The 14,978-nt window shown below is 32.6% G+C and overlaps 1 pseudogene; it reads left to right on the top strand.

Annotated features, from left to right (window-relative positions):
- Positions 1 to 6,260: 6,260 nt before the first annotated feature.
- On the top strand, positions 6,261 to 13,831 carry LOC132301004 (eukaryotic translation initiation factor 3 subunit B-like; annotated as a pseudogene).
- The last annotated feature ends 1,147 nt before the right edge of the window (positions 13,832 to 14,978 follow it).

The raw sequence follows: 14,978 nt of genomic DNA, 5'->3' as shown, positions 1-14,978 counted from the left end.
AGTAGGAAAAAGAAAAAAGAAAAAACGAAAAAATATAACAGCTGACCCTATCAATCAAATAACATGTTAATTAATCAATTTATTCATTTGATTTTTCTATGACACTGTATTAATGTGGGATATATTGTGAAATTAAAGATACTAGTATACCCAAAGGAAAAAAAAAAAAAAAAAAATGGTTGGGACAAAAACATTCGTTTTGTTCGTAATTTAGTTACATGTGTAATTATTGAACACTAAAGTTAGAATGTTAGGCGAAAACTTTTGTTATTAGCCCAAATTTACATTCATATATAGATTGTGGTGCCCAAATATGTGTGTATTGACACCAAGACATGTATCACCTCCATTAATTTTTACCAAGTTCATTCAACTCTTAATTGAGAAGTGAATCCTACCATCACAGAAAAATTTAACCGGTTAACTAATCAATATTATGCAAATTGATCAATGCCTATTAAAAATATAAAGACTCCAAATAAAAATACAAATTAATTATTTTTAATTATCAATCACAACCTGCAATTTAAATAATTGAGTTAACTTTACTTTTCTTGTTTACAATTGGCCAGATCATGTAATACCAACAGATGTAATAATTTTTTCTTGTTCGATTAGCGGCAATCTTTTTCTTTCAGCCTACTAATTAAAGAGCCCAATAAAATTTGGCTAGCTTCCAACAAAATTTGATTCCTTCTTGTTTCAAGTAGGGTAGTCAAATGTTAGAACTGGAATTGTCTCGTATATACTTGAATTGTCTAGTCTATGTGTACGATAAAAAAAATAGACATGAATGAGGATGGAATCAGGTGCAACATAGGTGTGGTCATTTAAACATAGTAGTTAAATATTGAAATTCGAATCTTCTCCTCAATACTGAAGGAGACGTGGTTGAACAGTCTAGACATGTTGTGTGTTGTTCCATCTTCAAATACAATGACACATCATATAACCTTTCAAAAACAAAAACAAAAAATAACACATCACATGTCTCCTCCACACTTTGTTATCCATGCATGCATGCATGATGCATCGTTTCTTTCTTCTACATGCCATCTGTCCAATCCAATTGTGATAAACATGCAACTCGAGGATCCAATATCACAAAAAATAACACATCACATGTCTCCTCCACACTTTGTTATCCATGCATGCATGCATGATGCATCGTTTCTTTCTTCTACATGCCATCTGTCCAATCCAATTGTGATAAACATGCAACTCGAGGATCCAATATCATTATATTAAAAATATAATAATGATAAAAACATATTACATTTTTATTTTAATGATATTGTATATTATTGTAATTCGATATAATATGTGTTATATAAATACAAGACTATTTCATGCATTTGAGTCGCATTGATTCATTGATTAATGTTTATGTAACAAGTGGACGCTTGTTTATTTATTCAAAAGTTTAAGGTATTGAATAGTGGAACAAAATCTTCTCCTGCATTATAGGAGAGCCAATTCCATCATGTGAGGAACATGTGTTCCTCCTTGCGCCATGTCACTGGGAACAAAAAAGACAAATCTTTAATAATAAAATTTTACCGAGCATAACAAAACTTTTTATACATATATATATATATATATACACACACACACACACATATAAACACGTATTGATATACATATATATATATATATATCAGTTTGGATCAATATTCAATATTCATCTCTTTCTCTTGTTTAGGATATATGTTAAGAAAAAGTTGAGATGTTGGCCTTGCATCCTAATATTTTCTTAATGTACGTGTATCCCAACATTTTCCTAACGTACATTTTAACATTTTCTTAACGTACATTCCAAAGTATCTCACCGGTTGGAACACAGTCCACTATTCATCTCTTTCTCTTATTTGGAATACATGTTAGGAAAATATTGGAACGTTAGCCTTATATCACAATATTTTCCTAATGTGCATCCCAACTTTCTCCTCATCAGCATCCCAACATTTTCCTAACCTGTATTCCTACATTTTCCTAACGTACATCCCAAAAAATCCTCACCGGTTGAAATAGATCTACTATCTTAACATTTTCCTAACGTATATCCCAACATTTTCCTAATCTACATCCCAAAGTATCTCAAATTTATTCACGTCGTAAGCTGCATCTTTCTCTATTGTCAATAAACTTGTGTTGTGTATGTCATGAAGTTTAGAAAAGCTTTGGTTTTGCTTTAGATTGATGAGTATACTTTATAATCACTCTTCTTTAAAGTTTGTGTAAAGAGAGATTGTAGAGAGAGAAAAAGAGAGTTAGAATTAAGTTGGTCTGGTTTTGATTTGGTCCGTATGTATGCGTGTATATATATACAAAAGTCTTGCTTTTTTTAATTTTTAAGCTTTGCCATTTTAACTTATTGGATGGGACCAACTCTCATGTAAAACATGAGAGGATTTAGTTCCTTGAATAGTACTGTATAGCCATCCATTTATACCCATTTCACTTCTCATCTATATTCGAATAGCCTTGTCTCCAGCTTTAAATCTGCATATGCCAATCTAGCCCAATATCTTGAGTACCTTGCTAGTTTGCCAACCAACTAATCCTCTTCTATTGTTAAAAGAGGTCCAGTTGCCCATTTCCTCCTTCTGTGTAGGTGCCCTAATTAATCTGGCCCACTTTTATATCATTCACCCAATGACATCAAAGTCTAGCCCAAGTGTTAACAAATAAGTTGTCCCAAGTGTTTGGAATATAATTAATTTAAATTAACGTCCATGTTTCACTTTATTATTGGTTTATACTTTGGTTGAGTTGTCCTACTCTCCACATGTCCATTCGGTTGAATTGTCATACTCTCCATATATTCGTGTAGACCTTAAGATGAGCACTTGAGTGTCATTCTCGGTGTCAACACAACAACTTGACTGTTTACAACTCGATCAATTAAAATATGATTGCTGAAAATTCAAAGGAAAAGTGGTGAATAAATCAAACAAATATGGTGAAAATTCGAATCACATTTGGTGTGTCTTCTAACACATGCACTTTACAATATTAGTGTTAAAGATCTCATCGGTAGATATGCTTTTTGAAGTAACACTGGTAGATCTTTCAATTTAAATATGGTGCAAATTTAACCTACATTTGGAACAATTGAGATGCCCTAAGCGCTTTGAAATACGAGTCCTTTTATACATAAGGTTTTACACGCGCACAAAAATATTATAAGAGTGCATAATTTTCATTAAAATAAAACAATAAACACATAAAATATATTAATGTTGAAAATACACAAAATAAAATCCGATCTTAATACTTTATAAAGAGTACGATCATAATTGTGAGTCACAGTTTACGAAGTGAACAACTCTATTAGAACATAGGGAGTACTAGACTCATACGTTTATTTATTTAATTTGTCAATGAAGGTGTAGGGCTTTTAAAACATTCCTATAATCTAGTGATGGAGGGAGCTAGGATCCCTTGTCATTATGTGGGAGGGAGTAGGGACATTTATAGGTGAGATGTTAAGTCTTTTGTTTCTGTACCTTCAAAGTAAATGCGTATGAATTAAAAATAGTGTAAGCTTAAGTTAATAGAAAGTGAAAATATATATCAGAACACAATAGTAATATAATTGGTGTAATCTTCCAACCCATGCTTATTGGTACTAAAAATCTTTATTCTGTTAACAATCATTCCTCATTTCATTATGATCTCAATCCAGTGCTTTTTTTAGAATGTTAAACAAACACACACACATAACCGATATTTTCATGAAGGCTCAGACACCCGATCAACATCCCTTTTGGGGAGGAGGGTATGCACCAACTAGACTATTATTCATTTGGAATGTTGCAGACTTGCACCAATGTTGGTTAAACTAAAACATGTGAAACGTTAAAGTTATAAGTATACATTACAATTTTGAACTCATGACTTGAGGTCACAATAAACTAAATTTTCCATTGTGCCAAGGCTTGACATTTTTTTTAAAGCATTGTTTTGTGGTATTTGTGAGATATAATTTTTGTAATTGGCAAATTTCGATGTCAAAACAAGTCTGATCGAGTTGTAATTCTCAAGTTACCATATCAAGATCGAGATCGGCTGCGGAATTAGAATGTTGTTCAAGTTTGACGATCTTTGATCTACGAAAAAGGTATGAATAACACGTTAGGAAGTTATTTCCCACTTAGGACACTATACTTACATGGTATATTCTTTAAAGTTACCAAAATAGAATTTTTTCCAAGTTTCAAACCTTCTTCAAAATTCTGTCAAGTGGGAACTAGTACCAAACTTGGGAACCGGTTCAAGAACCTTAACTGCGAAGAAACCATTCTGTCATTTGGGAATCGGTTCCACTTCCTGGCTACCGGTTACAACTGCTGATACAGTTTAGGTAATTGTTTCTTATTCTGTCTAAAACTTCCTATTTGGTTTAGAATTCTTCCAAAAGTCCTATGCACGAAAATTACATTTTCCTATTCATATATCTAGGTCTTTGAAAATTCTATATAAACCTTGATTTTCATCTAGGTTGATACGGATTTTGCACTACAACTTCATAATTCTTAAAAGCCTATTAGAGAGATATTTTTGCATAAAATCAAAATCTAATTTTTCTGTCTTTCTTTCTAAAATATACACATAAACACAAGAGTGAGTTTAGAGTGTTGTTTAAATCATTATCGTGATCAAAGTGTTGCATCTACAACGATCAGAAAAAAGCAGATATACTTCTTCTACATCAAATCCAAATCTTGAATAACAGAGGTGAAACAATCACACTTTTGGAAGGGTCAAAGCATTCGAGGAGTGTTGTTTGATCTACCACCAATCCTTCTACAGAGATCAAGAGTAAGCCTGAGGTTAAGAGCTATTGGATAGGACGTCACATAGCCAGAGGATTGTTAACTATTGGTGTTTAATTGGTAGAATGATAGGGTGTGAGTTTGAGTCAAAGTCCATTATACTTTATTTCAAACAGAGTGGATCAGTTTACTTTGGACTGCACAATCTACGAGGTTTTTTCCACACAAACAATTGGTCTATTTAATAATTGGGGTTTCCTTGCTAAAAATCCTGGTGCCATTTCTAACTATATTATTTTACTTTATTTATCTTGTATGACATTAATTTATTAATGATGCTAAAATAAGTAAACTTAGAAAAACATAGATCTGATTTTAAAATACAAAACTTTCTACGTAAGTAATCTTTCGCTACACAACTCACAAATTGGTATAAAAGCAAATCTCTACATACTGAGTTGATCCTTGTGGAAAGTTTTTTTTTATTATTTTCAAAAATTTGTTTCATCATGTCTTATGCGTTGAAAGAATGTAGTTCTAATAAATGTGGTTTTTTATTTGAAGGAAACAATTATAATTTTTGGAAATCTAAAATGAAAGCCTATTTGTAAAATTCAAGAGGTAAAGTTTAGGTTGTAGTTAAATCAGTTATACACCACTTACAGAAGAAAAAACTGTGGATGGTAAAATAACTCAAGTTTTGAAAGATGTTTTTATCTTTACTGCTGTTGAAACTGAGCGTAATGATGCTAATGGAAAAGCTTTAAATGCAATTATAAATTATGTTGTTCCATCTAAATCTGCTAGACTATCTGATTGTAAAACTGTTAAAGATGCTTGGGATATTTTGCAGGTTACTCATGAAGGGATTTAAAAGTGAAGTTGTCCAAAATCCAAATGCTTTCTTCTAACTTTAGGAACATTGTGGTAAAAGAAGATGAATCATTTTTTGATTTTTATTCTAATCTTCTTGAAATTATTTTTGAACTGCGTCATCTTGGCAAAAGAGTTAGTGATAAGAAAATCTGTGTATAAATCATAAGGTTTTTATCTAAAAGATTTCAAATAAGGGTAGAAACTATCACTGAACATTGTGATTTGTCTATTTCTAAAATAGACAAAGTTGTAGGTTCATTGAAAATTTTTGAGATATAGAATTTTAATCTAAATCAGAAGGAAAAAAATCTTGCTTTAAAATCAACACAGGTTGATAATTCTGTCGATGAAAATTCTGATAATGATGTTGCTTTTATCTCAAGGCAATTTAATTAGTTTTTGCAAAGGCAATAGAGGAGAAGGAATGACAATGGGGCTAATCCTTAAAATTTTGACAAGGGGTCAAAATTGAGGATAAATGAAAAGAAAGTAGAAGAGTAAAAAGAAACTAAATTCACTTGCTGGAATTGTGGTGGCAAAGGTCACGCAACCAATATTTGTCCTAGTTATAAGAAAGATCAAAAGGATAGGAATAAAGGGAAAACAATGAAAGTTTCTATTTATGAAAATTCTACTTCTAGTGATAATGAATTTTTTCACGACGATTGCAATGATTTTTCTTATGTTGTTTTTCTTGATAAAGGTTCCCATATTGTTTCTTTGTTTGATTCTAACATTTCAGATGATAAAGCTAATGAAGTTCTTGATAAACAGGTTCAAGAGGATGAAGAAAAATTGAAGAAGATGTTTGAGGAAACTATTGAAGTCAACTTGGCTGTTAATAAGTTTGCAAATGAGCTTATTCAAGCAAAAGAAGAGAATGAAGATCTAAGAAAACAGATTAATGAAGGAAAAAAAAAAGCTTTTGAAAGTAATTCAAGCATCTCTGATCTTAATGAAAAAATCAGCATTCTTGAAGATAAGGTAAGTAGTGCTAACTCCCTAAAAGAATATCTTGCTCTGAGAATTGAATAAAGTAAACTTGAATTGAAAAAGGCACACGATAGACTGATATGTTTTACTGCTTGTCAAGTCAAGTTGAATAAGATGATCAACATGAGTAAGAATGTGAATTATAAAACTGGGTTAGGTTTTGTTAAAGGCCCATCTAGTAGTCAAGATAAAATAGTTTTTGTGAAACCTGTGAATAGTATGCCTAATTCTAGTTTAGTTGATGCCTTATATTCTGATATGTCTTATATGCCTAAATTGTTGCATTTCACTTTTTGTGGTAAGAATGGACATAACCATCATTCATGTCTTCACAAAAAAAAGAAAGATTTTTCTAAAATTCATTCTTATGATGTTAATGCGAAGAAAAAGGCGCATTTTAAGAAGAAAAAGAATTTTGTGTCACCTAAAAATTCTAGAACTAGAAATTTGCCTAAGAAAGAGGTAAAATCTGAAAAAACTTTTCAAAAAGTGAAAATGAAAATTATGTGGATCAAAAAGGATGGTTTGATCAATTATGTGTCCATTGAGTCCTTGGAACTAGTTTCCAAAAGGACTTTAGGTGCAAAACCTTCAAACTAAGTCCTAGATTCGATGTGGGACAAGTACCCCTGATAACTTTCATGAGATTATGTAATACCCTTATTTATTTTATTGTATTTTAAATTAATTATTTGATTATTTGGCTAATTGATTATGTATTTAATTGATTTATAGTTTTATTTAATTATTTTATTTAAGTTAATTAAATTAATATATGTTGACAAATTGTATGTACATTTTAATTGTTTCCATATGATGTGTTGGTATGATTGGATTGTTTTATATGTTTAATTGTGTTAGTTAAATGATTTTATTTTATTTTCATTTTTACTTTGTTTTTATTTTAAGGATTTAGGTTATAACCCATGGACCACCTAGATGGGTCTTGGACTATTTGAATGTGATCCTAGTGGGTTGGATAGTGGCCCATGGGAGATTAGTAGTTTATATATATATATATATATATATATATATATATATATATATATATATATTTGTTATTAAAAATATTATTTTATTAAATTAATTACCTAGTTTATGAATTGTCAGACGTATGTTAGGTTTAAAGGAATAGGTAATATATTTTATCTATATATATTGACCTAGAGAGTAAACCTAGGAAGAAAATCTAAAGAGAGAGAGCATGAAAGAGAAAGAGGAAGAAGAAGAAGGACTATTAGAGAAGAAAATCAAGGAAAAAAGAGTTTAACTTTCAATCCGAAAGTTTAAGGCAAGTTATTTATTCTACACTTCTCCCTTAGATCTGTGATCTATATATCTTTAGTATAATTTTAGGGATGTTTAAAGGATAATTAAAATTGGAATCCATGTGTAAATTGATTTAGAACATAGGTTTTATGAATTATGTTCATGGTTGTTGTTGTATGAATTGATAAATTTATGACTTAGATCTAATTGTTCTATGAATTTCTTCCTATTATAATGATGTATTTTTATAATTGCTCACCCGGAGTTAAGGCTCGCTTAAAAGCTTGAGCCTACTATTACAGGGCTCGAGCCCAACCAAAGGAATTTTTATAAAAGTATTTAAATTGACCCCAAATTGATTATGGAAGGTCCCAAACATTAAATAGGGACTAGGGATGAATTTAAATGAATTGTAAATAGGCTTGACACCATGATGCATGCTATTTGAATTATTTAAAGAATTGATTAATTTAATCTTGTAATTTGTTTTAACAATTGAGATTAAATGATTAGTATAAGATGTTTTTGGAGAATGCTTACTTGGCTATAAAATAAATTATCAGCATGTTTAATATTCAGTTTAAGTGACATACATGATATAGGAAGCTTAAATAAATTATAAGTTCTTCGTATGATTGGATAACATGATGTTATGTTATATGTTGTTAAGATATGACATGATTATAATCAATTGCATATCTATATTTTATAATCTTGAGACAAAAAAAAAAAAAAAGTTTGCTGTGGACGACCTCGTCTACCGTCGAAGGAGATTGTTAAATTGAATTAAGTTCTCTAGTTCAGTTAAGAGGAATATGAGCTTGGTATATAATGAGTTCATATTTCTAGTAATGAAGTTCAATATTTTGGTTGTCTAATTTGTTTGATCCAAGGTGTTTAGGGGTAGTCTATGATGGTGAATTTCACTAGTGAGGCAAACATTAATGCTATGTCTGGTTGGAGGGAAGAATTGAGGAGGGATTGATGAGAGGGGGATAAAAAGACTTTTTCGTGTTTGGTTGAAGGGAAGGGAAAAGAGGAAGGAAGCAAGGAGGGATGAAACATCCCTCCTTACTTTGTATTTTTCTATCTGCCCAAAGTTAGGAGGAAGAGGAAGAGAGAAGCAATACTTACGACAAATATGTAATTTTCATTTTTAACCTTCTCAAATATTTGAAATTGATATCGAATTTTTATAATTTTATATAATGACGGTATATTGGTACCCTCATTCGTTTCCTTCCAACAAAAATAAAAATAAAAAAAGTCATCCCATCCGTCCTTCATGCTATCCAATCTATCCAACCAAACACAAAGTGAGGAAGACACCTTTCCATCTCTAGGGATGCCTTATCCATCCCTTCCCCTCTCCTTCCATCCATTTTTTCATCCCTTCAACCAAACAGAGCATAATAGTTTCTATCATGGGGGCAAAGAAGGGGCGATCAGCCCGTACTAACTGGTTGATGGCCAAACTTCAGTAGTGAAACAACTTGAGACGATCTTTTTCCAGACATTTTTTTTTTTTTTTTTTTTTGGGTTTAATGTTGAAATATATTGATAAATTACAATTTGAATGCTATACTCCATTCCATCATTAGATCTCAGCTTTATGACAGTTATGATCTATAGTTTTATTGTTTCTGTTGATCTATTTATAAATTTTGTTGTTTACATTTTTATTATGGTGATGTTTGGTCACTGTTGTAGGAAGCCGAGGTAGCTGGGAGAAAACACATCTTCGCAGATTAGATAAAAAGCATATACTTGCTGTTAACACGTTTGACGATATTGAGAAGTTCATAAAAGTTCCAGATGAGTGGGGCCCTCCAAAAACAGCGCCATATACTCCTAGGGTAAGCATTGAAGATTGTGTTTCTTTGTATGGTACTTCCTGATGACGTCCTATCTTTATTATTGAGCTTCTGTTTTAGAATTTTGGATCATGACGGCCTATCTGAATCTCAACAGCAAAATAAGCCTGAGAAGTGTTACCTGTGAGAAAAGTTAAACAGTGAGCACCTAGTATAAATAGATTGCACTTTATGAGAGTTTAGTTGTTGGAACGTTCCATGTTTTTAGGCTTACCAGTTAACCAAAAAAATAAAAAATAAAAAAGGTTCTATGTTTTTGTTAAAATCAATTTAAAGTCAGTGCCTAGCATAAATCTGTCTCGTTTGGTTTGAATTTTGAATTATTTTCCTTGCACATTGCTATTCATGAGATGTAGAATTCATTCTGAATGCACCGCAGGATAAATGCGCAGAAAAAGGATGGAAATGGTTCAATAAATCAGGATGAAATTTGTTGGTGTAATGATTATAAAGCTTTAGATATATGTATTAATGAGAAAAGCTTGACAAAGTTTGACAAAATCTCTCAGCCTCATTATACTCTTAGCTAACAACATAATTTATAATTTTATAGATGTATCCTCTCCCGCATCTTGTAGTAAGTTTTTTTTTTTTTTCCATTTTGTTGTTTGGTATTGGTTTCTTATTTTGTATGCTCAATTTGTTTTAATATAAACAGTTTTGAAATGAGTTAGTGGGGTATAAGAATTTTATTAGAACATGCTAGGGCGATTAAAAAAGCATGTAGAAAATAGGCTTTGAAACGTTTGATATCTCAAATGTATGAACAATGCTTTCCATATCTTAATCCTAATTCAGTAATATCACTTAAATTTGAGATTGTTGTGGCTTTTTTTGTTTTTACCATATTCTACTCTGCTGATCAGCTTCTGTTTAAGGCATGCTCCATTATTGTTTGAAAAGTTTACCGAAGTACAGGAATTACTGCAACACTGGCTTTCTGATGCAAAAGCTAGACGTACACCAGTTTGTTATCCGTTCTGGCTCAGACACGGAGGTTTTTTGGAATGACACAAGGCATTTGAAGCCTGTTTACAAACATTTTGCGAGTGGAACAACCCCCCCCCCCCCCCCCCCCCCCCCCCCCCCCCCCAACTCCCTCTCTTCTCCTTCATGACTGCAAATTTCATTAACATTGCTGTTTTTAAGAGAGAAATTTTAAAAATCTGGCCTTTTTGGTTTGGATAACCTAATGAGTAGAGGAATTAAAAGAAATTCAGTGATGAGGACAGGGTTCCTCCCTGGGTGTACAAAACTATAAACAACAAAGGTTGAAGTGATTTGAGGTGGTTCAGGGAGTACAACATTTGATTACAGATTACATAAAATATTCAAGGGCATGATTAGCCTATCATTTTCTTCTCATCCTTTCTTCATTTCTTTATAGCCAAACGAATAAAACCTTCTAACCCTTCTTTTTTCTTTTCTCCTATTTATGCTCCCTATTGTTCTCTCCTCTTCTTATCTAACTTAACTTGTATGTAATAATGCAAATTTTTATGATTCCTCTGTCTTTTTTTGTGTGTCTCAACTTCCGTACCGAGTGTCTCCGATTAATGATCGAGCAGAGTGATATTGTGGTTTCCACGCACTATGCTCACTTTGTTATATATAGTTAGTTTATTTATTCTTGTAATGATTTTATATGGATCATTGTAACAATATGTATCTTCTCTTTGCAGTTCGGACTGAAAGTTTTGTGCAGTGGTCACCTCTAGGGACTTACTTAGCCACAGTTCATAGGCAGGGTGTTGCCGTTTGGGGTGGTGCCATTTCCTTCAACTGCCTTATGCGTTATGCACACCCCGAGGTTATTTCTGCTTTTATTCTTGCTAATCTGTCTAAGTTTTCCTTCTTCTTTATTTTTTATTTTTTTATTTTTTTATTTTTTTATTTTTTACTTATTTTATGTTTAGGTTTAGTGATATTATCTGCAGGTAAAACTAATTGATTTCTCACCTGGTGAGAGATTTTTGTTGACTTACAGTAGTTAGCCATCAACCAAGCAATCCCCGTGAATCTCATGTGAGGTTTAAATTGTCTTGCCAATTACTCTATTGTCATATTTTGTTGCCTTGGGCAACTCTAATTTGAGTTCATGATCCAGAGCGATGTGCTAAATATTTTTGATGTGAGGACGGGAAAAGTCAGGGAGAGTTCAACGGAAATGCAGACAAGTTTGCAATTGGAGGATCTGGAGCTATTACTGGTGTGTCTTGGCCTGTTTTCAGGTAACTTTTCATTGCTATTTATTCATGTGAACTCTTTAAAGACTGTTGTGGTTATTGTCTCATGAATATGTTAGTTTTGATTGTCCAGATGGGGTGGTGGAAAAGACAAGTGTTTTGCCAGAATTGGGAAAAATGACATTTCAGTCTATGATACGGAAACTTTTTCCAAGAAATCCGTTAAGATTGAGAATGTGATGGATCTGAGTTGGTCTCCCACCGATCCCATTGTTGCACTATTTGTTCCTGAAGTTGGTGGTGGGAATCAGCCGCCTAGGGTGAGTACAAATTTTCCAGATGCAGAGGCCTTAAATTTTCTTTTGTCAATTAAAATTTAGAATAATGTTCTGCATATGTCATAGGTGAGTCTTATTCAAATCCCCAGCAAGGAGGGTTGAGGCAGAAGAATATCTTCAGTGTCAGTGATTGCGAAATGTATTGGCAAAGCAATGGGGCTACCTTGCTGTTAAGGTTGACCGATACACAGAGACTAAAAAGGGCACGTACACTGGCTTTGAGCTCTTCAGAATCAAAGAACGGGACATACCCATTGAAGTCTTGGAGCTTGATAATAAAACTGACAAGATTATTTCATTTGCTTGGGAACCAAAGGGCCACAGATTTGCAGTTATCCATGGCAATAGCCCAAGGCCCGACATAAGCTTCTATTCGATGCAGAGCACTCTTAACACAGGCAGGGTTTCAAAGCTCACAAATCTCAAAGGGAAACAGGCAAATGATCTCTACTGGCCACCAGCTGGCCGCTTCATTATACTGGCAGGGTTGAAGGGTTTTAATGGACAGTTGAGTTCTACAATGTTGACGAGCTTGAGACCATGGCAACAACTGAGCATTTCATGGCAACAGAAATTGAATGGGATCCCACTGGAAGGTAATTTTGAGAGAATTTCAGGTAGCATTAGCATAGAGCCGGATCAAGCCTCTATTAAACGTGACTGTTCTCTATTAGAGAAACCGAATCATTTGTTTTTATCTTGTATAAACTTAGTTGTGATATTTGTATTCTGATAATTTCATCCATTTGCAGGTATGTTGCCACTTCAGTTACATCGGTTCATGAGATGGAAAATGGGTTCAATATATGGTCTTTCAATGGCAAGCTACTGTATCGGATGTTCAAGGATCATCTCTTGCAGGTCAGATCATATCTAGTTCTGTAATATTCTTTTTCTTTGGTGGTAAATTGATTGGTTAGTAGGCATTTAAATAATTTCTAGTTTTTCCAAACTAACAATGCCATTACAGCAACTACTCTGCAACAATCCACGGCTATTTCTATACCGTTGATGTTTACATTGTTATCTTTGAGTAAATATTTTGTGTGAATATCTATGATTTGGAAAACAGTTTGCATTGGGTTTTTATTTTTTTCCTGCTGGCTGTAACAGTTTTCATGGCGGCCGAGGCCACCATCCTTCTTAAGCCCGGAGAAAGAGGAAGAGATTGCAAAGAACCTAAAGAAGTATAGTAAGAAGTATGAGGCAAATGATGAAGATGTATCAATGCAATTGAGTGAGCAGGATTGCGAGAAGCCGAAGATGTTGAAAGATGAATGGGATAGGTGGGTCAACGAGTGGAAACAACTGCATGATGAAGAGAGATTGGAGAGGCAGAGGCCGAGGGACGAGGAAACCTATTGGGATTTATATGCCCTGGCATAGGAAACTTCTGTTTGGATTAAAGTGACATATGTTTCTGACGTTTCTGAAATATTTAGACTTTATACAATTGGTAAATTTAATGTATTATTTTTCGATTCATTATAGAATTAATAGTGTCCACTTGATTACAAGAGATATTTATATATGTATGTGATGACGATCAATACATGAATATAAATAGTAATCATAAATTATTTATAATCGGTAATTACGGATGGACTCAAAGTTAATTAAGACTTGAACTGGATTCGCGTTAGGTTGAGATATATTGAAAGAGTCGTCGTATGCAATTGCTCCCTATCACTGTCATAGCATTTGACTCTTAAGCATGAGAAAAGTATAAACTCTTTTATTAATTAATAATTATTTTGATTTGTTCGGCGGATACTTCAGGATCCTTAAATCGACACTTTGGGTAGTTATGTAATTAATAGTTAAAGGGTTATATTTTCAATATTTGCATCATTGCTACTTGTATTTATTTTGTATTGATTATGGTTGATCACAAAGTAAATTCGAAGGCCTTTGTGTGTTTTTAAACAAAATGATTTATTATATATTTATTTATTTAAATTATTATTTTTTGTTAAACAAATGTTTTATTGTGATCGAGCTAGAAATAATCACTCGTACCAAAATAAATATATTAATTAAGTAGTCAGATTGATGGCTTTATTTATCCAATAACTAATTATGCATAGAGAGGTCAAAGTGCAATATTGACTTAGAGGTTATTTATTATTTAATTAGTGTTCAATTAATTTCTTTTAGTCGAGTAGAAATTAATTTATAAATTAATTGAATTGGGTCCATGTACCGGGCCAATTATTAATTCATTGTAGCCAATAAAATAATAAGCCCAAAGGATTCTTACTCATAGCCCAACTTGATATTGGAATCCTATTAGATTTGAGACATGTGAATTAGAGATTGAGAAGAATTTATAGTTTCATTTTCTTTATTATTATGTTGCCTATATATATACATGGTTTATGTGTATTTTAGTGGTGATTTTTGGGAGAAGAAAAAAGGAATATATTTTATCTCTCTAGAAAATTAGGGTTAGTGTAGTGTTCTCATCTAATGGAGGCTCCCACAAGCCTAGTTTTTCAAGGTCATTCATGGAGGGTTATGGAGTGATTCCTAAAGGCAAAATAATTACCAAGAAGATGGAGATCCAGGGAGAAGGCATCTTGCTAAGGGATCTACAATAAGTGAGAACATTCACTTTAGAGGAAAGATTTAAAAGTTTACTCAGACCTTTGATGTAAGTATTCA

The sequence above is a fragment of the Cornus florida genome, unplaced genomic scaffold, assembly GCF_030987335.1.
Source record: "Cornus florida cultivar Cherokee Brave unplaced genomic scaffold, ASM3098733v1 CherokeeBrave_3.0.0_Hap2_Chr03, whole genome shotgun sequence".
Lineage (NCBI taxonomy): Eukaryota > Viridiplantae > Streptophyta > Magnoliopsida > Cornales > Cornaceae > Cornus > Cornus florida.
The sequence above is the reverse complement of the archived record's forward strand: the minus strand, read 5'-3'. Positions and strand labels throughout refer to the sequence as shown.